The sequence below is a fragment of the Eulemur rufifrons genome, chromosome 15 (assembly GCF_041146395.1).
Source record: "Eulemur rufifrons isolate Redbay chromosome 15, OSU_ERuf_1, whole genome shotgun sequence".
NCBI lineage: Eukaryota > Metazoa > Chordata > Mammalia > Primates > Lemuridae > Eulemur > Eulemur rufifrons.
Genome location: NC_090997.1, coordinates 75,314,446 through 75,340,730, shown reverse-complemented (window position 1 = coordinate 75,340,730; position 26,285 = coordinate 75,314,446). Strand labels below are relative to the sequence as shown.

At 37.0% G+C, this 26,285-nt stretch overlaps 1 pseudogene; it reads right to left on the bottom strand.

Annotated features, from left to right (window-relative positions):
* Positions 1–104: 104 nt before the first annotated feature.
* Positions 105–26,285, bottom strand: LOC138395986 (tigger transposable element-derived protein 1-like; annotated as a pseudogene).

The window sequence follows — 26,285 nt, the reverse complement described above, 5'->3', positions numbered from 1 at the left end:
TATATACATAAGTTACGTTTACACTATACTGTAGTCTATTAAGTGTGCAATAGCTTTATGTCTAAAAAATGTGCAAATGTTCATACTTAAAAACCCTTTTTTTCCTAGAAAATACTAAGGAGTAATAATCTTTTTGCTGGTGGAGGGTCTTGCCTGAATGTTGGTGGCTACTGATTGATCAGGATGGTGGTCGGTGAATGTTGGGGTGCCTGGGGAAACTTCTTAAAATAAGATAACAACGAAGTTTGCCCCCTCAGTCGGCTCTTCCTTTCACCAAAGATTTGTCTGTGATGTGTGGCGCTATGTGATACCATTTCATCCACACTAGAACTTCTTTTAAAATTAGAGCCTATCTTATCAAACCTTGCCACTGCTTTATCAACTAAGTTTATGTAATATTATCAGTCGTTTGTTGTCATTTCAACAATGTTCACAGCATCTTCCCCAGGAGTAGATTCCATCTCAAGAAACCACTTTCTTGTTCATCCATAAGAAGCAACTCCTCATCTGTTCAAGTTTGATCGCGCAATTGCAGCAATTCAGTTACATCTTCAGGCTCCACTTCTAATTCTAGTTCTCGTGCTATTTCCACCACATTTGTAGTTACCTCCTCCACTGAAGTCTTGAACTCCTCAAAGTCAACATGAGGGTTGGAATCAACTTCTTCTAAACTCCTGTTAATGTTGATATTTTGACCTCCCCACATGAATCATTAAGAATATTCTTAATGGCATCTAGAATGGTGAATCCTTTCCAGAAGGTTTTCAATTACTTTGCCCAGATCCATCAGAGGATGGTATAGCCTCATGAAATATATTTCCTAAATAATGAGACTTGAAGGTCAAAATTACTCCTTGATCCATAGGCTGCAGAATGGATGCAGTGTTAGCAGGCATAAAACAACATTAGTCTTCTTGTACATCTCCATTACAGCTCTTGGGTGACCAGGTACATTGTCAATGAGCAGTACTATTTTGAAAGAAATCTTTGGTTCTGAGAAGTAAGTCTCAGAAGTTAACTTAACTATTCAATAAACCATGCTGTGAACAGATGTACAGTCATGCAGGTTTTGTTGTTCTATTTGTAGAGCATAGGCAGAGTAGATTTACTATAATTCTTCAGGGCCTTAGGGTTTTCAGAACGGTAAATGCGCATTGGCTTTAACTTAAAATCACCAGCCATATTAGCCCCTAACAAAAGCGTCAGCTGGCCCTTTGAAGCTTTGAAGCTAGGTACTGACTTCTCCTCTCTAGTTATGAAAGATGCCTGTATGGCATCTTCTTCCAAGATAAGGCTATTTCATCTACATTGGAAATCTTTTGTATGGTATACCCACCTTCATCAGTTATCTTCGCTAGATCTTTTGGATAGCTTGCTGCTGTTTCTACATCAGCACTTGCTACTTCACCTTGTACTTTTATGTTATGGAGATGGCTTCTTTCCTTAAATCTCATGAACCACCCTCTACTGGCCTCCAACTTTTCTTCCACAGCTTCCTCACCACTCTCAGCCTTCACAGCATTGAGGATAGTTAGGACCTTGCTCTAGATTAGGCTTTGGCTTAAGGGAATATTGGGATTGGGCTGATCTTATATCCAGAACACTCAAACTTTCTCCATATCATCTATAAGGCTGTTCTGCTTTCTTATTCTTATGTTCACTGAAGTAGCACTTTTAATTTCCTTCAAGAACTTTTTGTTTGTGTTCACAATTTGGTTAACTGGCACAAGATACCTGGCTTTTGGCCTAGCTTTGCTTTCTCCATTCCTTCCTAGCTTTTGATTTAAAGCGATGGAGGTGCAACTCTTCCTTTTACTTGAACACTTAGAGGTGATTGTAGAGTTGTTAATTGGCTAATTATAATATTATTGTGTCTCAGAAAATAGCAAGGCCAAAGTAGAGGGAGTGAAAATGGGGAAAGAGCTGGACAGTGGAATAGTCAGAACACACACACAATATTTGATTAAGCTTATGGTTCATGGCATCTCAAAGCAATTACAATAATTGCATCAAAAATCACTGATCACAGATCACCATAACAGATATAATAACAATGAAAAGTTTGAAGTATTGTGAGAATTACCAAAACATGACACAGAAACACTAAGTGAGCACATGTGTTGGAAAAATGGCACTGATACACGCTTCACACAGGTTGCAATAAACTTCCAATTTGTAAAAAATGAAATACCTGCAAAGCACAATAATGTGAAGCACAATAAAATGGGGTGTGCCTATAAATACTTGATGCCACTGAAGTTGTCCTTGAGGTTGGCAATACAGGGGCAGATACCCTGTAAGAGGAAGGAAACATGGGTTTACAACACTGACCCATTGCTTCTAGAGGAGATGCAAAGTTAGGTTCCTGCAAACCTTGGTTCCAATATTTTTGTCAACTGTTCAATACATAACCTTGTTTTATGTATATGTCCATTTAAAGACCTTAATGTATATTGCTGCTTCATTAACATTGAGTTCACAGCCAACAGTGCTATAATTTGTACTAGAGTGAAGTTTATTAAACTTATATAATGCATGTATTTTCTCTCTAAGGCACATCGCAGCCATCTTGCACCTAGGAACACTAGACAGCACTTTGGCACTATGCTTGGGGACCATTTTAAACAGCAAAATCACCAAAAAAAAAAAAAGTACCCAAATGGTCTATTGCAGGCCGGAAAGGGGGCATTTGTGTGTGGTATGACAGCTAAGCAAGAAGGCAGAGCACCTTGTTTGATCTCAGCTGGAAACCTTTGAGTCTTTTAGGAGCTCTGTCCATGTGTCTGAATTAAGTAAAAGTGCTGGGAGTATAGAATTTGATGCTACAAATAAATTTTGGTGAAAAGGCAAATTCACAAATTTGGAAGCTACAAATAATAAGCATCGATGATATATATTTTTTCTAATCCAAACCTGCAGGCTGTACCTGTAGGTTGATGAGGCAGTCATGTTTTCAGAGATGACTAGAAACTGACAGTCCTGTTCCAAGGCTTGCCTGGCAATGTGTTTAGAAAGCATGGCAGGAAGTAAGAAATATCAGCTTGTGTCTCACCTCTGCTGGTCTTCAACTGTTACAGATCTCCCCTTTTTCTCAACATCTACAAAATCTTCTGCTGTTAGATACAACGTAGTATTTGTTTACCTTTGTTCTTGAATGGTTTGCCATTTTTTGTGGGTTTTCCCCCCTTTCTTTTTTAAAATAGATGGTAAATTCTGTCAGAGTTGAGTGTGGATATTATATTAACTCTCCCATCATTCCTGCGGAAGAGCTTTATAAAAATTTCACAGCTCAAAAACAGATTTATTGAATGAACAATTAACTAACCAGTAGGTTATATTTCATCCATGCCCAAGTTACTCTCAAAGTATAGACTAATAAACATTAACAGATTCTTACAGTTTTGCTTGAAAGAAGGAATACTCATAGTTTCCTGGCACATGTACACACAAGTCAGTGTGTTTTCTGTTATGTTGAAGATCTCATTGATTTGTAATCATTGCCATTAAAATTGCTCTATAGAACACCAAACATAGGGCTTTGAAATGAGTTTTGGTGATAGTGATCGGGGATGCGTGAAGTGACAAATCAGTGATTAAATCACTTTTAGAGTCTATTCAGTTGTTCTGGTCTTCTCTACCCTGGAAATTAAACACCAGGATGAGGTTGACTCCCAGCTACTAAAAGGAGCTAAAAATAGTTAATGACTTTCCACCTTGAGTCACCTAAACTTTGTCTACACTCTGAGTCATTTTTCTGATTTATAAAATTTTAAGCTACTATCTTTTTAATGGTTTTATCATTGTTTATAAAAATAAAATATTGATATTCATTCAGAAATAGTTAATGAGTGTCCATCCATGTGTCAGGGACTGTTCTAGATGCTAAGGATACAGGTAAAAGACATGATTTTTTTTTTACCCAGAGTTCATGATCTGGTGAGAAGGAGGGATAAACAGGTTTTTTGTTTGTTTGTTTGTTTTTTTCTGTAAAGCAGTGACTTGTGGTGTTGCAGAGGCGAGCCCAGAGTGCCTGTGAGCACTGCGGGAGGCCACCTAACTCAGACTGGCAAGGGGGAGATAAAGGAAGGTTTCTTAGAGGATGCTTGCCTCCGCTGAGTCTGGAAAAATGAAGGAATTGGCCAGGTAAGTTGTGTTAGCCCTCAAATAATGGTTTAGCCAAGGGAGATTATTATTGAGCTCAACAAACTACAAAAAGGAAGATTTTACATTTTGTAAATCTTTTTCTTTTCACTTATGATGGTGAATTTCCTTAACTTCTCTAAAACTTAGTAAAACAGCCATCTTCACACTCATGTTCTTCATCTCTACAGCCACTCTACATGGGAAACAATGGGTGTGAGTTTGACTGAGTCAAACATCTTACTTGCTTCATTAACATTGATTCACAGTGAACAGTACTAAACTTATACCAGAACAAAGTTTGTTGAGAGTTGATTTTTCTGCAGAGGTCAGGATGCAGTGGGAATCTTAAAGTGTCCAAATGAAAAGTATGCTCAACAGTCCTTGCCTAAGCCAGCTCCAGGTCATTAGCAATGTGCGGGTCTGAGAGTGTCCTTGGAAGTTGGGCAGGGTACGAAATGAGAGGAAGGAGAAGGGAAGTCAAGTCAAGTGTGCTGCCCTAGCCCATCAACTTTACTATAATAATACGTTGAAGGAGAACAGGTGCTTTGGACTCCATCAGACTCCCACTCTGAAAAGAAACCAGAGTTCCTCTTCTTCAAAGTGGGTCGTGAAAACCAGGACCCCATTTCCCCAAAGCCAGCCATTATTCCCCCACTTTCTATGTAGGAGCTGGCCCTAAAGAAATTCTTTGACCTACTTTGATAGTGGCTCTCTTTCAGGCAGCTGGTCCAGATTCATCAATTTTCATTAGTTTTTGGTAATTAAAACAGTCTAATTATATTGGTATATGATCTATATCATTATAGATCATATCTCAAAATATATAGATCAATCTCAAAATAAATCTCATAGAGGAGGAAAATTATAAAACGGAGAAAGGGAGAGAGGAGAAAAATTATAGCTCAATCTCAAAATAAATCTCATAGAGGAGGAAAAGTTTTCTCAACCCTCCTAGGGTTCCTGGCTAGGTTTGAAATAAAAACTGACAAAGAAAGATTGACGGGAGAAAAGCATGACAAAGTTACGTAATCAAAGTTTTATATGACACAGGAGCCTTCAGAAATGAAGACTCTAAGACCTAGGAAAAACCATCTGTTGTTATGCTCAGGTTCAATGAAGAATGGGCAGCTGTGCAGAGATGTGATTGGACAAAGGCATATGCTCTAATGCTAACAGACAGAGGGGGGAAACCCAGCAAGACCTGTCTGTTCAGATTTTTCTTAGCCTCTCTATGTAGAATTCCTTCCTTCCAGGTATGGAGCAGGACCTCTAAGGAAAGAGATGGAGAAGGGAGAAGGGAGAGAGTGACTGGTCTGGGTTTTATGGCTAAATTTGTGGGAGAGGGGTTCTAGCTTCTATGACTTGCCTTGGGAAAGAGGAAGTCTGGTTTCTTTGATTCCCTTCAAGGGAAAAAGAGGACAGGAGACAGGAGGGGAAGAGGGCAGAGAGAGACTGCTTCTGAGGCCTTCTAATCTCTGTTAGTTCAAAGTGCTCAGCATGCCAAAAGGCCATACTTTGGGGTATCGTTTTCTGAGCTGCAACACCATTGTCCAAGAAAGGCCTAAGAGGGCTTTGCATCTCTCCCGAAGAACAAGAGAAGAATGACTGATGTGGTCATTTTGCTCTGTAATTCTGCATTAGGAAAGTACTAGAAGTTCCTTTCTCTTTTTTGGTGTTGAACTAATCCACATCAGTTCTGTCCAGGGATACATTTGACCTTAGACTGACCAGTGTTCTCCTCCAATCTCTTTTTTTGAGAGAAGGTTAACAAAAAGGATTGGGAAATGTCACTTATATGGGACTTCAGGTTGGGATGTGATGATCAGAGACAAACAATCTGAAATGTTGAGAGAAAAGCAACCCAGGCCTACACTAGTCATTTTATGGTTAGCATTCAGTTTTCTTAAATTCCAAAGCCTATACTTTGCAAAATTGGTTATTTTCATACTGCTTATATCTCTTCTGTTTATTTTTTGTTTGGTTTTTTTTTTCTGTTTAGTTTTTATTACATTTTCTTTCAAAAATACTCAATTCTTTCAGTAGCACTAAGGGAAGAAAGAAAATCAATGTGTTTTCAACTAGGGTTGGGACAGCACAGGATGTGGCAGGGGGAATGGAAACAGGAGGACTCCAAGAGGGAGGCACAAAAGGACAGAATCAACAGGGAAAGGCCTTTACCACACAGTCAATTACTTGTTTATTTTATTTTATTTTTTTATTCCTTAGAAAACTTTTTACTTACTTATTCAAAGGTGTAATTTCTTTACAGCTCCAGCATGGCTTTTTGCTGATTAGAGGCCTATTATAGAGTCCCATTTAAGTCCAGTGTTTCTTTATTTTCTGATTGGATGATCTGTCCCATTCTGTCAGTGGGGTGTTGAAGTCTTCAGCAATTACGATGTCATTGTCTATCTCTTTGCTTAGATCTAGTAGGGTTTGCTTTATGAATCTGGGCATTCCTGTGTTGGATGTGTAAATATTTAGGATTGTCTTCTTGTTGAATTGCTCCCTTTACCGTTTTATAGTGACCATCTTTGTCTTTCTTTACTATTGTTGATCTAAAGTCAATTTTATCTGATATGAGAATGGCTATACCTCTTTCTTTTGGTTCCCTCTGCATGGAATATTTTTTTCCATCCCTTTACCTTGAGTTTGTATGAATCCTTGTGGGTTACATGTGTTTCCTGGAGACAGCAGATATTTGGCTTGTATTTTTTTATCTATTCAACCAGCCTATGTCTCTTGAGTGGGGAGTTCAAACCATTCATGTTGATTGATAGAATTGATACGTTGTGTGCTGTTCTATTCATTCTGTTGGGCGGTACTGTATTGTTTTGTTTTACCTCTTGCACTATTGTTTTATATGAGCTCTGAACTTTAGCTCTTGGGTGGTTTTACACTGATGGGTGACCCTTATGCTGATCCATGTATAATGCAGTTCTGAATTTCCTGCAGGGCAGATCTGGTCTTGACAAATTCCCTCAGTATTTGCTTATCTGGAAAAGTGTTTATTTCTCCTTCATGAGTGAAACTTAGTTTTTCAGGATACAAAATTCTAGGCTGGCAGTTGCTCTGTTTAAGAAGACTGAGATGGGGCCCCAATCCCTTCTGGCTTTTAAGGTCTCATTTGAGAAGTCTGCTGCTAGCCTGATGAGTTTTCCTTTAAAAGTGACCTGATGTTTTTGCCTTATGGCTCACAGGAGTTCCTCCTTTGTGTTGACTTTGGCCAGTCTGATGACTACGTGTCTTGTTGATTGTCTTTTTGTGTGGCCTATTATGTTTAGTGGCAGTGTTTCCCATGGCTGCCCTTGCAGAATTTGACCTCTAGATAAATGGATATTCATTCCTATACCATCCTCATAAAACAAAAACAGAAAGTCAGGTTGTCAGATTCTTTTTCGGACACAAATGTATACTTTTGAATTCATTGTTTATAAGAGACATTGAAAAATTAGAGAAAGTTTAAGTAAATGTCACAAAGATTATTTGATAAAGTCCTTAGGGAAAGTTAAAGGAGCCAGGAGCCTTATTTATTTTGGTAAGCAAAAATCTGGGTAGTATCTTGATGATGGCACACACGTCCATTGTTCAAGGTGAGAGAATAGATCACAAACAACACTGCAAAATAGCAAAGAATTTCTTAGTGACTACAATAGCAGTCCTCTAACTCTCCAAAGTGACTTTCACACTCTGAAATAGTCTAGACTGGGCCTTAAATAAACATGATAGACAATATGAAATAATCATAAAAACTATGCAGTAGGTCAATAAGAGGATACTACAGTAAGCTCTGTTACGTTAGCTTATGTCAAATTCAAGGATCTGGTCTGGTAGGTAGGTTTTGTCTCACTTAAGTCCCAGTCAGAAAGTCAGCTCTGCTAGGAATGTGAATAGGTGAATAATATAAATTTTGATTTGGCAAACTATAAAATAGAATGAAGCAATTTAAATTTGAATTTGAAATATTGTACATTACCCAATGTTTCAACATACTATGGAAGAAGGAAAAAAAATAATTATTATTAAAAGGAATCATTTTGGAATTTAAAAATTCTTATAAGCACTATAAACTTCAATTCTTCAAATATTCTATTATTAATCTTTTGAATAAAAGCCAGAAAAGAAAATGAACTTACAGAATTGTGCAGAGAAAAACATTTTCTTTTCTTTTCTTTCTGTCTTTTTCAAGATCCAGGGGTCTTTTCCTTTGGATAAATACCCAGTAGTGGGATTGCTGGATCAATGGTAGGTCTACTTTTAGCTCTTTGAGGAATCTCCATACTGTTTTCTACAGAGGTTGTACTAATTTGCAGTCCCACCAACAGTGTATAAGCTTACCTTTTTCTTTTTCTTTTTCTTTTTTTTTTTTTCAGCATATCACGGAGGTACAAATGTTTAGGTTACATATATTGCCTTTGCCCAACCTGACTCAGAGCTTCAAGTGTATCCATCCCTCAGATGGTATGCACCATACCCATTAGGTGTGAATATACCCATCCCCTCCTCTCCCTCCCACAGGTCTGACACCCAATGAATGTTACTACTATATGTGCACATAAATGTTGATCAGTTAATACCAATTTGATGGTGAGTACATGTGGTGCTTGTTTTTCCATGCTTGTGGTATTTCACTTAGTAAAATGGGCTCCAGCTCTATCCAGGATAATACAAGAGGTGCTAGATCACCATTGTTTTTTGTGGCTGAGAACTCCATGGTATACAAATACCACATTTTATTAATCCACTCATGTATTGATAGACACTTGGGTTGTTTCCACATCTTTGCAATTGTGAATTGTGCTGCTATAAACATTCTAGTGAAGCATATCTTTTTCTCTGCATCCATGCCAGCGTCTGTTGTTTCCTGAGTTTTTAATAATGGCCATTATGACAGGGGTAAAGTGGGATCTCATTGTAGTTTCAGTTTGTGTTTCCCTGATGATTAGTGATATTAAACATTTATTCATATGTCTGTGGCCATTTCTCTTTTTTTGAAAAAATTCTGTTCATGTCTTTTGTCCACTTTTTGATGGGGTTGTTTGTTTTTTTCTTGCCATTTTGTTTGAGTTCTTTGCAGATTCTGGAAACTAGTCCTTTGTTGGATGTATAGTTTATTGTTATATGTACATTATTATTTCAAAATATTGAGGAGGTACAAAAGTTTTTGTATTCTTTTCTCCCATTCTGTAAGTTGCCTGTTTACTACTTGCTGTGCAGAATCTTTTTTCATTTAATTAAGTCCCATTTATTTATTTTTGTTGCTGCTGTGTTTGCCTTTGGGGTGTAATCATAAATTCTTTGCCTAGACCTGTGTCTAGAAGAGTTTTTCGTACATTTTCTTCTAGGATTTTTATGGTTTCATGCCTTACATTTAAGTCTTTAATCCATCCTGAATTAATTTTTGTATATGGCAAGAGATATGGGTACTATTTCATTCTTCTACATGTGGCTATCCAGTTTTCCCCACACCTTTTATTGAATAGGGCATCCTTTCCCCAGTGTATGTTTTTGTCTGCTTTGTCAAAGAACAGTTGGTCATAGCCATATGGTTTTGTTTCTAGCTTCTCTATTCTGTTCCATTCTGGTTGACTTTTGGGAGTTCTTTACGTATTCTATGTACTACTCCTTTGTCAGTTACATGTGTTGTAAACATTTTCTCCACATGTGACTTCTCATTTTTTTCTATATCTTTGATAAAAAGACACTCTAACTTTAATAAGGTAAACTGATAAGTTTTCACTTACTTTTTGTGCTTTTGGGTTTAGTAGGAGAAAACATTCATCACTCTAGAGTTACAAATATAGTCTCATATATTTTCTTCTAAAGGTCTTAATATTTTGCTTGTCACATTTAGGCAAAATTTTCTTCCAATTTAAGTGTAATTTTGCTTATAGTGTGAGGAAAGGGTCCAAGTGCATTTTTTCTCTGTATAGTCTCAGTACATCTTTATTAGTTTTTCCCCTTAGATTTGCAATGTCAACTCTATCGTACATCACATTTCCACATGTATGATTTTATTCCTGAAATATCTGTTCTGTTCCATTGGTCAATTTATTTACCACTAGGTCAATACTATAGCATCTTAATTAATATGGTTTTATCCTAAATTTTAATATCTGCTCAAGAACATTTACCTGCTTGTACTTCTTCAAATGTGTCTTGGCTATCTGTAGCCCTTTATCCTTGCACATACGAACTCGAATTAACAAGACAAATTCTACAAAAGCTATTGCTAAAACTTTGATTAAAATTTTGTGGAATCTATAGATAAATTTCTTTTTTTCTTTGGAGACAGGGTTGGGCTGGGCTCGAACTCACTCGAAGTGGTGATTTTCCCACCTGAGCCTCCCAAATAGTTGGAACTACAGGTATGTACTACTATGACTGGCTTATAAATAAATTTAAAGAAATTTGAATATTTTGGTCAATGAACATAGTAGCTAACTCTATTCATTTAAATATGCTTTAATGTCATTCATTAATATTTTATCATATTCTTAACAAAGGCTTTAAATATCTTTTGTTATATTCTTTCCTACCTACCTTGTATTTTTGCTGCTATTAATAATGTTGTCTTTCAAAATGATAATTTCTAGCTATTTGATGTTTAGAAATGCAGTTGAGTTTTTAATTTTTCATTCACTAAACATGCTAAATTCTCAATAATTTTTGTGGATTCTTTTGCATTTTCTAGGTAAATAACAATATAATCTTGAAAAACAACTATTATCTGTCTATCTATTTATCATCCTTAAAACTTCCTGGGTACAAAATTAAATAAAAGTAGGAAGCATGGAGATTTTTATCTTTTTCCTGAGTTTTAAAATGAAGCTTCTACTTTTTTATAATTTAGGATGATACTTACATTGGGTTTTTGATAGAAATTCCCTTCAATTCCATGTTTTCTTAGGTTTTCATTCTGAATGGATGTTAAATTTTTTCCAAGCAAGTTTTTGTGCCTTAATGAGATAAATATACTTTTTTCTTGAATCTTTTAATATGGTATATTATATTTATGTGCCCTCTAGTGTAAATCTACCCTTGCATCTTTAGGATAAATACAACTTAGTTTTTTAATATTTTTTCTTTAGAATATTTACATTTATATTTATGAGTGAAACTGGCCTGGGTATTAATCAGGATTCAGTTCGGGAAACAGAAACAAGTCTAGGTTTGTAAAGTAGGAAAGTATTTGATATAGAGAATTCAGGTCTTACAAAGTCATTGGGAATATCAAAGGAGCAGGTTCTATTCGAGCTTCTTGGAATGACTCCCCAAAGTAAACAGAAGTGTTCCACTAAGAGAACTACTACATTGATACCACCATTATAGGTTTGTGTGCTAAGTCTGGAGCAACCATTGCCACTGATAAAGCCAGTTGTTGCCATCACAAAGCTGGGAAAATGCACACCAGAAGCTGCTATGTTATACAGAACCTTGCTAATCAGCAGAAATAGCTTATACCTGCAAGGAGATGGCTTTCTCCTCTCTTGAACCTTCTAAATGTCATGTGAGAGCATCTCATTGGGGAACCTAAATCACATCCAGAGCCCTACTGGTAAGGGAAGCTGAGAAACACAGTTTTTATCCTTCCAGCCTCTGCCATGTAGAACAATACCTGTGTGAATGCAAAATATCAATAGGAAATATCCATCCAGAATAGCCTGTATTTTCTTTGATCATACTGTTCTTGTCAGTAATTAATATCAAGTTTACATAAGTCTAATAGAATCAGTTGGATATATACTCTGCCATGGTTGTATAAGTTTCTTCATTGACTCTAGCAGAACACACATGTAAAATCATTTGGGCCAGAAGTTTTACATTTTTATTTAGTGGAATGGTATCAGGCTTTATAGTCTGTCATATTACTAGAATTAAGAGATTTAGGAGTTTTTATTTACTAAATTAATACTTACTAATACAGGATTTTCTCATCCCTAGTTTTTTCTTTCTTAAGCCCTAGACTTCGAAGAAGCAACAATTGTCATCTCTAAATCTTACCCCATCTATCTAGAATGAACTGAGAGATGGACAAAGTAGACAGGCATCCACTTGAGTGGTTAAGAGGTGTCAATACAGGTCTTTGCCAAGAATAACTGCTGACTCCTAAGACGATGCTTGAAATCCTCCCACGAAGCACTACTCTGTGTACCTTGATGGCAGTTGTTAAAAAGCAAACATATTCTCACAAACGGGTAACATATTAATTCATTATCATGTGCAAATACCTTAAAAGAGAATTAGGGACCTGTGTTTGATAAGTTTGATTTGGAGAAATGAAGACAGTGTGCCATCTCAAAGTGAAGATTCAGTTGGGGTCCTTAGAGAATGGAAGTAACAGAAAGCAAGGAAGATAGTTAGTTCCAAAGAATGTTGGAGAGATGTTAAAAATAAGCTCATTGAAATACCTTTTATCATTTATATTATGGTGGTCATACTTGTAAAGAAATACAGAGATGTTAGGTACTATGATTAGGGTTCAGAAAATTTCAGAACTAGACTATTTAACAGAAATGTCAGGCAGGTATTCAAGAACAAGTAAGTAGATTTTGAACAAGATTTCATGTACTCAGATCTGTGTGGTCACATGGTTGCTGGGGAGAAGGAAGGGCTTTCTAAGGAGTTGAAAAAAAGCACTGGACAGATACAAGGATGGTGCAGGTGGAGGAAGGCTGGTTAATAAGGCCAGCCTCCCCAAAATGAAGGGTTGATTCTGGGAATTATAGATAAGGTTGGATAGGTAAGTAGAACTCTTAGAGAACCTGGAATGTCTGATGGTTTCATTACCAATACTATTAGAGGTCATATTCAAATTTTCATTTTGGGAGAAGAAAACCAAAGTAATAATACTAATTTAAGTAAATATCATCAATTTTATTTTGGACAATGCCACATATGTATATATGTACATACACATACATATACACATTTGTGTGCATGTATATAATCTCCTTAGAGGTTGGCATTTTTTTCATTCACATTTTTCAGACAAAGAAACTGAGTCTTAGATCATTTAACTGGCTTAGGTCAAATGGCTAATAACAGTGGAGCTGGGATATGAACCCAGATTAAATTCCTTAGCTTTGGTTCTTAAGCATCATGCCAGATTGCCTTCAATTTCTACTTTTCTTTCCCTCCAGTCCTGAGAACACTTAAATAATTACTGTCACAGTTCATTCTATAAAAATATTAGTGAATATTCATTGCAAATATAAATTAACAACTAAAGTTAATGGATTAACTTTAATTGAAATAAATGTTGTGCAATACTGGTGGAAAATTTTGAGAAAAGAACAAATACATTGACTTTTTAAAAAATATATAGACTTACTTCTGTACCAGAATGCTTCATTTTCTGCATGTCTAATGATATCTGTGAACCAATTGCCTGTTTTTTTCCACAGGAGAAAGAAAAGGGCTGCTCTATTCATGAGCTGGGTCAACAGTTTAAAGCATTCACTAGAAAAATGAAGAAAATTAACACAAGCTGACAAGCTGCAGGAACTCTCAAGCAATGTGATATTTTAAACCAGTTCAGTAAGGAAAATACATAATTATTCCCCATAACTGTCAAATGAGTATAGCAGCCACTCTAAATGCTAGTGAATAAAATCAATCCAAGAGCAAACAGGATCCATCACACTGGTAGAAAAAAATTTTTCCCCGTTTTTATGTCTCTTATATATTCAAGGAGTTTTGCTTTCTACCTTATAATCTTTTATTCATCCTACCCTTCCTGTCTTCAATACACTTTTGCCAGTCTCCGGCACTGACACACACACACCTATACACTCACTCACTCTGGATTTGATAACTCACAATGGAAAGACTCACAATTGATTTCTACTATTTCATAAGCTAAAGTGTTTTATCTAGTTCTGTCATTTCCAATAAAACAGCAGAATACCAACGTACATAGTATATTTTACTTATTTACTATATTTGCAACAATTATGGTTATTATATTCTATAGTTTGCACATTGCTGTGGAGCATTTATTATATCTTGGTTCTATCATGAATTTCCATTTGCTATTACTAAAATTTGCTTAATGTTGTACTAATTTCTGCTTCACATGTGGTATTTCTATATCTTTCTATGAAGTCTGTCAGTTCTTTTTGTCTCTTAGGTTGTATCATTTTTTCCAACACAGACCATTACTTTATTGAAGAAGTCTGCTTTTTTAAAGGTCATACATTTTCCCCACCCTTAAATTTGTAATACTCTAAAACTGTTTTTTTAGCTCCCATAGTTTAAAATACATGACACATGTAGTGATTGTGTTACATTTTCTATACGTGGACTATGGGTGATCCAGCCATCATCTAACCATTTGGCAGCCCTTATTTTTTCCCCCTTAAAGTCAGTAACCATACTGTTACCAATGATCTTCCTAAAAAAAAAAAATCTAATTATGTTATTACTGCCTTTACTAATTAAAAAACCCCAAACTCTCTATAACCCAGGGGCATTTCTTGCAATTTAGTCTGCCTGTTTTATGTGTATATATATCTATCTATATATAGCTTCTAAAATAAATAAAAAACATTAGCCAATGTTTTAAAAAGTAAACTGTTTCAAGATCAAATACATTGGTAAATCTGCATTTAATTGCTCCCTTTAGAATTTTACAGTATTGTAACAATTCCTGCAGTATTAAAAAAAATGCTGCTTAATTTGTTTAACTCAGCATTTCCCAAACTTGACCCCACCATATTCACACACACACACACACACACACACACACACAAATATATTAATACATATTTCAGTGGTGGAGGGGCGCATTCATTAAAATCTCATGGACCTCTAATCTTGGGAAAATGATGACTCCACATGAAACAAGTTGACAGTCTTCTGCATGACACAGGATGCCTTTGCTGGTGGGACCACCGCTCATCTCTCTTCCTGTACTGCCCGTGTCCAGCGGATCACTCACTGCACTCCGCGGTGGTCCAGCTTTAGTTCCCCCAACCAGGCAAGTGCTTCCAAACTCTGCATTTACATGTACTTTAATCTCTGCTGGGAAAGTCCTTTGTCCCCTTACCCATCAAATTAACTTCTCATAATTCTTGAAGTTTTAGTTTTTAAAAATTACTTCCCTTTGTGACACCTTCCCTGACCCTTATATCATGAAACTTACTGATATGAAATTAAGTTTGCCAAAGCGTTGTATGAGGTATGATTCTGGTTGGTAATCAAATTAGGATTTTTTTAATGTTAATAGTTATATATTTATTTTAATGTATGTTAAAATATACTAGTTTTTCCTTTATCATAATGATAGAAAATTGGTCTGGGGAATATATTGATTTTACCTTAAGAAGTAAGTCAATTTTGGCCGGGCGCGGTGGCTCACGCCTGTAATCCTAGCACTCTGGGAGGCCGAGGCGGGTGGATTGCTCGAGGTCAGGAGTTCGAGACCAGCCTGAGCAAGAGCGAGACCCCCGTCTCTATTAAAAATAGAAAGAAATTATATGGACAACTAAAAATATATACAGAAAAAATTAGCCGGGCATGGTGGCGCATGCCTGTAGTCCCAGCTACTCGGGAGGCTGAGGCAGAAGGATTGCTTAAGCCCAGGAGTTTGAGGTTGCTGTGAGCTAGGCTGACGCCACGGCACTCACTCTAGCCCGGGCAACAGAGCAAGACTCTGTCTCCAAAAAAAAAAAAAAAGAGGAATAAGTCAATTTAAATAGAAATTTTAAATAAGTAATAGCTTATTGGCATATGGCAAAATAGCATGTAAATGATAATGTCTTGAGGAAATACTGGCTAGATTATTACCATGACACTTACCCATTCAAGATTGCAGTGCCCATGATGAACACCAGGAGGCGCCAAATCATAAGCACTTTAAGGCATAAGCATGTAAAAGATGACCTTATTTCAATGGTAAATTCAGTGATGATAATAGCTGTCATTTCTTGATTATCTATTTTGGTCTAAGCATTTTGTTTGGCAATTTACATATATAAACTCATATACTCCTCACAATGTCTGTTAAAATTAGTTATTATTATCTCTATTTCACAGATGAGATGATTTCAGATAATAACAATGTCTTATTGTTTTGTTTTTATTTCAATTTGATTTTTTGCATTTAACATTGTTCCATGCACTGTACTAAGCAATTAATATAGCTTATCTCAGTCATAATTTGCAGCAACCTTGTGAGTTATACTGTATTACATTCCTTGTTTTTAGATGAAGAAGCTGAGGCTTAGAGAGATTCATTTGTTCAAGGCTACCTTGTAAGGCAGTTATTTGTGGAGACAATTCTGTCTGAAGCTAGTACCTCCTATTTCACTAAGTCAAATAACCTCTCAAGGATCTTAGGATAAATTCTTTCCGTTTATCTCTTCCTGCCTCTTTTCATGTGTATTAAACACATAACATCTGAGAGTGACATCAGCAAGATGGCTGACTAGCGTTACCTGGGGCTTGTCCTCGCCACAGAAAGGAACCAAAACAACACATAAACAGCTATGTTTTAACTCAAGTGACTAAGGAAGTGCACTGGAGAGCAACACAGGAATGGTAAAGTCTCTGTGCAGTACAGAAACCCAAATCCCATCTGGAGAGTGGTTGGGAGTCTGTGCAACTTCATTGCCGCACCATAAGACCCTTTCTTGACCATGACCCCCCCCCCCCCCCCCGCCAACCTAAGTTGCTATGGCTTGGCACCATCTTAAAAGCAGATCCGCTACTAGAGTGTGTCCTCCCCTGTGAGTCAGTAGCAGTTGACAGTCTCCATTGATGAGGCCCTGCCATCTTTCCACCATGTTCACAAAAGTGCCTGCAGGACCATGACCACAATACCTGGAGCCTAAACCAGATGGAACAACTGAGACTCCTGTCTCCAAACTCATGCAGCACAATACTAGTGCCCCTGCCCCTGGAAAGAGGCAGACTTCATAGAAGAGAGGGAGCTGAGCAGCCTGCCAGCCACCATGCCAGCACACACCAATACCATATATCCAGCTGCTCCACTGAGCCCAGTGAGGCTCACACCTGGCCTGACAGAGAATTTTGTGATGCCTTTGCCTCTTTGGACAGACCACTGCAGAGCTACCTAGCCCTGCCACTCACTAGCACCCTCATCTCTAATAGAAGGCCTGGCATCAGCCCTGCCCTCTAGAGAGACCTCTGCAGAGCTGTCTGGCCCCATTGCACCCACAAGCACCCACACCTGGCCTCTGACAGCCAGTCCAGCAGTGAGCCAGTGCCTCTAAGGAGAGCTCACTGGACTGCCTGTCAACCTCCACAGCTGCACTTGTTGGGCCCCACATGAAGCCTTGGGCCCCTGCCTACAGTGAAACTGCTCCACTGCATCACAAATACCTGCAGCCTAGGCCACTGAGGCAATTACAGACATCACTGACAAGGATTACAATGGAAGAAACTGCACAGAAACTACACTACTGAGTCCACCCAGAACCAAATCCAACACTCTACATCCAACCAACACCCTAGGACTCACCTCCAGGAAGAAATCTCTTCCACAAAAGCTCTCCATAGAATTGGAAAAGTGACTATTACACTAGATGCAAGAATATCAACATGGGGACACAAGAAATGTGAAAAAGCATGAAAACATGTCACTCCCAAAGGAACACAATAAGTCTCCTGTGACAGATGCCCCAAAAAGGACATTTATAAAATCCCTGAAAAGAAATTGAAAATAATAATCTTAAAAAAAACTCAGTGAAATAGAAGAAAACACAATTTAATGAAATCAGGAAAATAATTCATGATCCAAATGAGAAATTCCACAGAGATAGATATTATAAAATAGACCCAAATAGAAATCTTGGAGTTAAAGAATTCAATAAATGAAATAAAAATATAATTAAGAGCTTCAACAACAGATTAGATCAAGAAGAAGAAATAATTTCTAAACTTGAAAACATATCTTTTGAATAAACCAGTCAGAGGATAAAAGAGAAACAAGAATAACAAAGAATAAAGAAAGCCTGCAGGATTTGTGAAATACCATTAAATGAATAATGTTCACATTATACGTATGCCAGAGGGAGACGAGATGGAGAAAGGCACACAAAACCCCTTTTGTGAAATAATAGCTGAAAATTTACCAAGTATTGGGAAAGATATCAATATCCACATTGAAGAAGCTCAAGAATCTCCAATTAGATTCAATTCAAAAAGATCCTCTCCAAGTCACATTATAATCAAACTGTAAAAAGTCAAAGAAAAAAGAGAATTCTAAAAGCTACAAAAGACAAGTGTTAAGTCTCATATAAGAGACTCCACATTAAACTATCAGCAAATTTCTCAGCAGAAACCTTGCAAGCCAGGAGAGAATAAATGATATATTCAAAGTACTGAAAGAAAAATAGCCTTCTAGCCAAGAATTCTGTATCCAGCAAGCTATCCTTCAGAAATGAAGGAAAAATGAAGATCTTCCCAGAGAAGCAAAAGACGAGGAAATTCGTCACCACTAGACCAGCCTTACAAAAAATGCTTAAGGAAGTGCTACAACTGGAAACAAAAGGACCATAATTACTATCATGAAAACATATGAAAGTATAAAACTCACCAGTAGAGCTAAATTCATAAATCAAACTCAGAATACCCCATGTAAGTAATAGTGCTATGTAAATCTTTCAACCCTCAAGTATGAAGGTTTTAAGTCAAATGGTTAAAAACAACAATAGCTATATTTAGTGGCTAAGGAACACATAGTAGCTAAAGCTAAAGAAGTAAATTAAGGCAACAAAAATATAAATTGTGGAAGAGATGGGAAGAAAGTCTAGAGTATTATCATATTGTATCTATAAGACTGTTTATGTTGACTCCCTGGTAACCATAAAAAAAGAAATTACAGCAGGTACACAAATCAGAAAGATAAAGGAAACAAAGCTTTGTACCGTAGGAAACCACAGTGATTAACAAAAATAGAGATCTACAAAACAACCAGAAAACAATTAATAAAATTTTAGGAGTAAGTCTTCATCTATCAATAATAACCTTGAATGTAAATGGATTAAATTCTCCAATTAAAAGGTGTAGAATAGCTGAATGGATTAAAAAAAAAAAAAAGAAGAAAGAAAACAAGCACCCAGCTATATGATGCCTACAAGAGGCTCACCTCACCATTAAAGACACACATAGATTGAAAGTGAGGAGATAGAAAAAGATATTTTATGCAAATGGAAACCAAAAGTGAGCAGGAATAATCATACTTCTATCAGATAAAATAGACTTTAAGTCAAAAATTGTATAATAAAAAGAGACAAAGAAGGTCATTATGTAATAATAGTGTAATCTATTCAACAACAGGAAAAAACAATTATAAATGTATATGCACTCAACACCAGAGCACCCAAATATATAAAGCAAAATATTATTAGATATAAAGGGAGAGAAAGACTGTAATATGATAATAATAAGGGATTTCAACACCTCACTTTCAACAATGGACATATCATCTAGATAGAAAATAAAAAGAAACATCAGCCTTAAACTACACCATAGACCAAATGGACCTAACAGACATTTACAGAACATTCCATCCAACAGCTACAGAGTATACATTCTTCTCAACTGCACGTGGAACTTTCTCCAGGACACATTGTACGTTAGCCCACAAAACAAGTCTTAACAAATTTAAGAAGGTAAAGATCACATCAAGTATGTTATATTTTTGTACCACAATGGTATAAAACTAGGAATTAACAACGAAAAAATCTTCAGACACCTTACAAATATATGGAAATTAAACAACATGCTCCTAAATATCCAGTGGCTCAAAGAAGAAATTAAGATTGGACTGTAAAAATTCGAGAAAAATGAAAGTGGAAACACATCATACCCAAATGAGTGGGCCACAGCAAAAACAATTCTAAGTGGGAGATTCATAGCAATCAATGGCTACATAAAAAAGAAGAAATATTCGTAATAAATGACTTCACTATATACCTCAAGGAACTAGAAAAAACAAGAACTAAACCAAAAATTGGTAGAAGGAAGGAAGTAATGAACCCCAGAACAGAAACAAATTAAATAGAGATTAAAAAAAAATTCAAAACTTCAATGAAACAAAGAGCTGTTTTTTTTTTTTAAAAAGATAAACAAAATTGACAAAACTTTAGCTAGCCTAACTAAGAAAAAAAGAGAAAATTGTAAAAGCACACTTTGTTTTTAGTGAGGAACTTTGTATGGATTGGAGGGCTCCACGCACTGTGTGGCCTTGTCTTTGTCTGATAAGTTTCATGAACACACCCAGTTCGTGCACAGCAGACTGTCTTTGGCTTCCTTGGGGCGAGCTCTCTGACCTTGCAGGTTCTGTTCCTTCCCTGTCAAGGCAGACTTGGAACTCCTCAGGAATCCTCCCCGCCTCACCTTCTTCTCCTATTCCCATCCTGTCGTCCCTGCCTAGAGTGATGGATTCATTTCCTATGGCTGCCGTAACAAAGAACCACAAATTATGTGGCTTTAAAAGGGAAAGTTATTTTCTCACAGTTCTGGAGGCTAGAGTTCCAAGATCAAGGTGTCAGCAGGATTGATTTCTGCTTAGGTCTCTCTCCTTGGCCTGTAGATGGCCCTCTTTTCCCTGTATCTGCACCTGGTCTTTCCTCTGTATAGTCTGTGTCCTCATCTCCTCTTCTTATAAGGACACCAGTCATGTTGCATTAAGGCCCAACCTAATACCTCATTTTAACTTAATTGCCTCTTTAAAGACCCTATCTCCAGCTACAGTCACATCCTAAGATACTAAAGGTTAGGACTTCAACATATGAATTTTGAGGGGACACGAGCCATCCCCTAACAAGTGGTAAGAATTGTAATGTGACTATTTCTTGAGCTATTGTTCTTTTTCTCCTCTATATTTAATCTATGGGTTGGCAGGTAGTGTCACTAACATTGTACTCATATTTTATGTCTATTTCTTCACAGAAGGACTCCCCTAGGTAATTTTGTTTTAGGAACCAGGAAATTATTCTTTTTAAAATTTAATTTATTTTTATCATTATTTTACCAAAATACAATTTATAAATAAGTTGTACCTTTACTGTGTATGTCTATGTCTATGCACACACATGCATGTAGATATACATATATTAGTACATATACACACTGACAATACTGGTATGTTAGTAAACCAGCTCTCTGCAACCTCTCATCTCCCTCCCCCATAAAACAAGCAACAACAAAAAAAACGCTTCTGGTTTGTAGAGTTTTCCAGTTCCTGTATTGTAAACATTGTCATCTTTGTCCATTTGAAACTACCAACTTCATGTTGCTGAATGTAGTGTCTGGAAGAGATGAACATAGTTGACTCTCACGAACTGATAGAAGCCTGCTGTAGGACATGCGCATACGTGTGTGTGTGTGTGTGTGTGTGTGTATTGGAGGCTGATGTATTAATAATTTTTCTATGAAATTGGCTTATTTCTCTGTTATATTAATGCTTACCCTTTAACTCTGCATTGATACCTCCAGGCTCTGTCTCACACTTCCTCAGCCCATTCTTTCCCTTCAGCCATACAGAGGCCATCAGTTGCTCCCAAGTGTAATCCGGCAGCACCTCTCCTCAGATTTCTGTCTGGGGGGTTCTCTGCTTTTACTTCATCGAATGCCCTGTGCAGACTATTTTACATGTGGAGACATGTAGAGATGTGGAAATATGAGCGAGTTATTGCCCCACAGAGCAACTCTTGACTAACGGGAACCAGAGCAGGTGGATAAATATCTCCTTTTCTGTCCTTGGCGTGGGCAATTCTGAGACACATTACATGGCTCCTCAGAGAATCCTGTGGGATCGAGGCACAGTTGGCAACTACCTTGATAATGCATGTGTGGATTCGTGTTCCCTCCTTTCTTATTTCATTCTTCCCAGACACTCACTTCTACTTCTTGGATTCACATCCAAAACTGAACTAGTACCTTCAAGCAAGATCTTATCTTAGGATCTGCCTTTCTGGGGGGCACAGCCTAAGAGACTAGGCTTTTTGCTGTGGCTGTCTGATGGCAATGATTTGAAAGAATGGAATGACTTCTAGCAACACTGACCAAGTTATTAATTAAATTTTTATCCACAAATACGCAAATTACTTTCTCCTTAGTTAGTCTCCAAATGAAGACTAATTGGCTTAAATTGTAGTTTCTAATAAAGAAAAAATAGCTATGTGAAAAAAATCCAAATGAGTCCTATTAAAAGAAGATAATCTTTGAGAGACGATGGTATATAAAACCAGTTGCCTTGGCCTTCTTCTGTTTAAGGTTTATATACCAGCAAATTATCAAAGACAAATACAAATCTATTTACTCAGTAAGCTATGTATTTCTCCTGCTCACACTCACAAAGTATGAGTCCTTAATATAACATTGCAAAAGTAATATATTTTAGAATACACAAAATTTTTATGTGGTGTTCGTAATGATTATGGAAACAATTGTCATTATATTATAATAGCAAAAATATTGTGATTAAGCTAATTTTTGCATCTATAAGTAAAAGAAAACAATAATAAACTCAGAAGGTGGTTTTAATCCATACTCATTCTGAGTTATAGATTGGTTATATTATTTTTAACTTAGGTTTGAAATATTTAAGTATGGTAAGACAGTTATTTGTAATGAATGTATTTTTGTGTTTTTTTCTTTTTCATAGAACCAGAAATTAAAAACATTATACTGAGGTATGTTTAAAATGTTAGTTCAACAAAATGAAACAGGAAACACTTTATACATAGAAAAATCAATGGATAAGTCAAATATACATTTTTGAATCTTCTTTAAACTTTAATGGGAAATACCAAAAAGCATAACAACATGAACAATATTACATTTAATATAGATTACTTACTTAGAAAAACAATAATTTAAAAATGTCTCAATTTTACAACATAGAATTTGAACACAAAAGAAAGACATGAACATAATGAGAATTTAGCAAATACAGAAAAGAATAAAGAAGAAAATAAAAATCACTCTAATTTTATTTGTAGAGACATTTATATTTCTTCTTCTGTGTGTGCACATACATTTTTAAATTTTTTAAAACAATTCCCTTGTAGTACAATTGACATTAAATTCTTATATTTACAATTGGATGGGTTTCCACAGATGTATACATCATTACTATAATCAAATTAATGAACCTTTTCCAGAAAGCTTCCTCATACCTCTTTTGTAATCCATCCCTCAATCTCTTCTCTCTGAGACTCATAGTACCCATACATTACAACTTTTTGATTTAGTCCCACAGATCCTTAAGATTCTATTCATTTTCTTTCAATCTTTTTTCTTTCTGTTTTTTAGACAAAATAATTTTTATTGATCTATCTTCAAGTTTACTGACTCTTAACTCCGCTATCTTCATTATATGCTTGAACTCATCCAGTGAATTTATTTCAGATATTACATTTTTTTCAGTTCTAAAATTTTCATTTGGTTCTTTTCTTAGCAGTTTCTTCTCTGCTGACATTTCCTCTCTTCATTCTTTTCCCCTTCTCCAACTCTTCCCCCTTCAGGACTCCCCCCTCACACTCCAGGCCTGCCCTGTCTTTTCTGTGGTTCCAAGGCAGTGAGGGTTCTACACCAGCTGTGCCCTCTGTAACTATGCCCTTGGGGCAAAACTGCTGGAAGAAAAAATACTGAACACCTTCCCGCCACGGGTGTTGCTTCTCCATGTTTTGACTTCCCACTACAATCTGCCTGTTTTTGTTTATTTTTAGCATTTTCAGGTACTTTTTCATTTTTGTTGTACTCAGTAGGATGGATTTTCTCTAGGGAGTTTGCACCACCTAGCAGAGCCAGAACTCCTCAGGAATATTTATTTTTGCTGTATAAAACAAATTTTAGAGAGAGGAGATAAAAGGATTGTGAAAAGAGCTGGAATTTTGTCGCAAAGAATGGTTGCCTGTAGCTTTAGACACATTTGTTCAGACTTAAAGAAGTTTCTGGGTTCAAGAGCTGGGGACTTTTTTGGTTTAAGAGTTGACAGCGCCATGCTAAGTTGAAATGTTCATCTGGAAAAAGGTTTCAGAGGACCATTTGGTTGCCCTCAATACTTCCCAGTTCTGCCCCTGGACACATGCCTAATGAATTAGATTATTGCAATTTTCCAGGCCTTTATTATTTCATTTGGTATAGAAGATAAGCCATAGGAATAATGTTCTCAAGGCCTCTTAGCAAAGATATGAGACATGTTTGAAGCTGTTTTCTAATGAAGTGGTAATTGTTTAACAATGATGTGTGAAGTGTTCTAATAGAAACCTCTTATTGCTTCCAGTGGCCTTAAAAAAATCAGATTCTGCTTTCTTTTTATTTTCCTAATTACTGTTAGTCTAATACCAAGCTAAGTTTAAATACAAAGTAATGGAAGTTAAGAACAATTAGGTCAGTCAATCTTTTTTATAAATGCTTTTCACAAAACACCGTGGGCATTCAGCCACATAGTAGACTTAATAAATAGTCATTATGAAGCAACTCTGAAAATAATGGAACGATTCTGAGTACTTCTGGTGGTTACAGGACATTTTACAGTGATGTGTGCGGTGTTTAGCTCACAGATTTCTTTCTCAGAAGACTGAATGGTTCTAGCAATGAGCTAGCAACATGACTCCGAAAGTTCTTTGAGCAGCCTTTATTCTTGTTGCTCTGGATTCCGGCTTCTGGCCTCCTGGAGTTAATTGCAGCCGCCAGTCTTTCCTGCAGAGCCAGCTGCTTTTTATGGTCAGAGGAGATAAACAGAGGCTCAATAGGAGATCTATTTCTGGGCGCTGAAAGGGCCTCTGTGCCACTGGCGGAGGGGAAAATCATCCAACCTCCCTCATGGAATGCCTAGATGATTTCTCAGGACTGTCCTCCTCAAACTGGTCCTTCCTGTACCAAATTTAAATAATAGACAGGCTAAAAGAAATATAAAAAGCCTTAAAAAGTCTTAAAGTATGAAATCACATCTAACTTGCCAAACCAAAATTCTAAATTGGCAAGCCAGTATGTGTTCATTCCATGTTGAATTAACAGCCAGTATGGGAAGCATATGAATTTAGGGTCACAGTTATGACCCTGTAGTGGTCAATAACATTCTCTGCGTCAAGAGTGATTTGCTTGAGGGAAGGGAGAAGGCAGTTTCCATTCATTGAGTATGAATAACTTTGGGCCTCCTGCATGAACAGTATCTACAGTACATTTATTCTTATTGTGTAGTCGTTAAAGCAAATTTTAACTTTATAAAGTTGTGAAGCAGATTTATAATTGTTGTAGTTTGATTTTATTACACATTATTGGTCATATAAATGGTATAGTATGTTAGAGAGCTGGTTCCCCCCATATTCAAGGGAAGGAATTACAGCTACAGAGAGCTGAGCATCTGGTCCAAGGCTATAGCAGCCATGAGCAGGCTGTAGAATCCAGCCTTTTAGACTCCTGAGCCAATGGTCATTTCACTACCCCAGAATACCTTATTTGTGTGAGTTTCTTGGTTAGAAATGCAAGTCAAGGGCAAAACTCCTAGTCTCAATAACAGCATTAAGAACAAATATCTTCTCTTTTATAATCATTTTGTTACCAAAAGCTTTGTCTGCCTCCATCAGCTTCCAGGTCTCTTCCTTCTGGGTCCTGGCTTTCTGCAGCTCAGCCATGCTGTTGTGGGACCTGCTGACGTCCCTGCTGGAGGAGGAGGAGCTGCTGAGTTGCCTCCGCAGCTGTCTGCCCACCGCGTCCATTACCAACATGCCATTCTCCATCTGCTTGGCCTCTTTCTCCAGACTACGATGCCCATCATCCCATTGTCCTCCCATTGTCCTCCAAGGTCTCTTCCTGCTCCACACTGGCATATGTGGGCAGGAACTCGGCAAAGGCCCTGGCCCAGGCCAGCAGCTCCTGGTAGAAGCCCATCTCAGAGTGAGTTCCTTCAGAAGGATTTTGGCAGCTTCAGACACCCTCTCCATTCCGGTAGGACAAACCTCTACCCAGCCTGAAAAGGTACCTACTAATACAAGTTTAGGCATCTGAGTGAAGTCAGTTTGCCAGTCATCGAAAGGGTGGGTCTCCACATGTTGGGGTTCCCTGTGCAACAAGTCGCTTTTCTGTCTTTGGATTGTTTCAAGCACATAAATAGTTTGTTGCAAATGGGCTTGTCTTAAACGAGGTTCCAGCAAATCCAT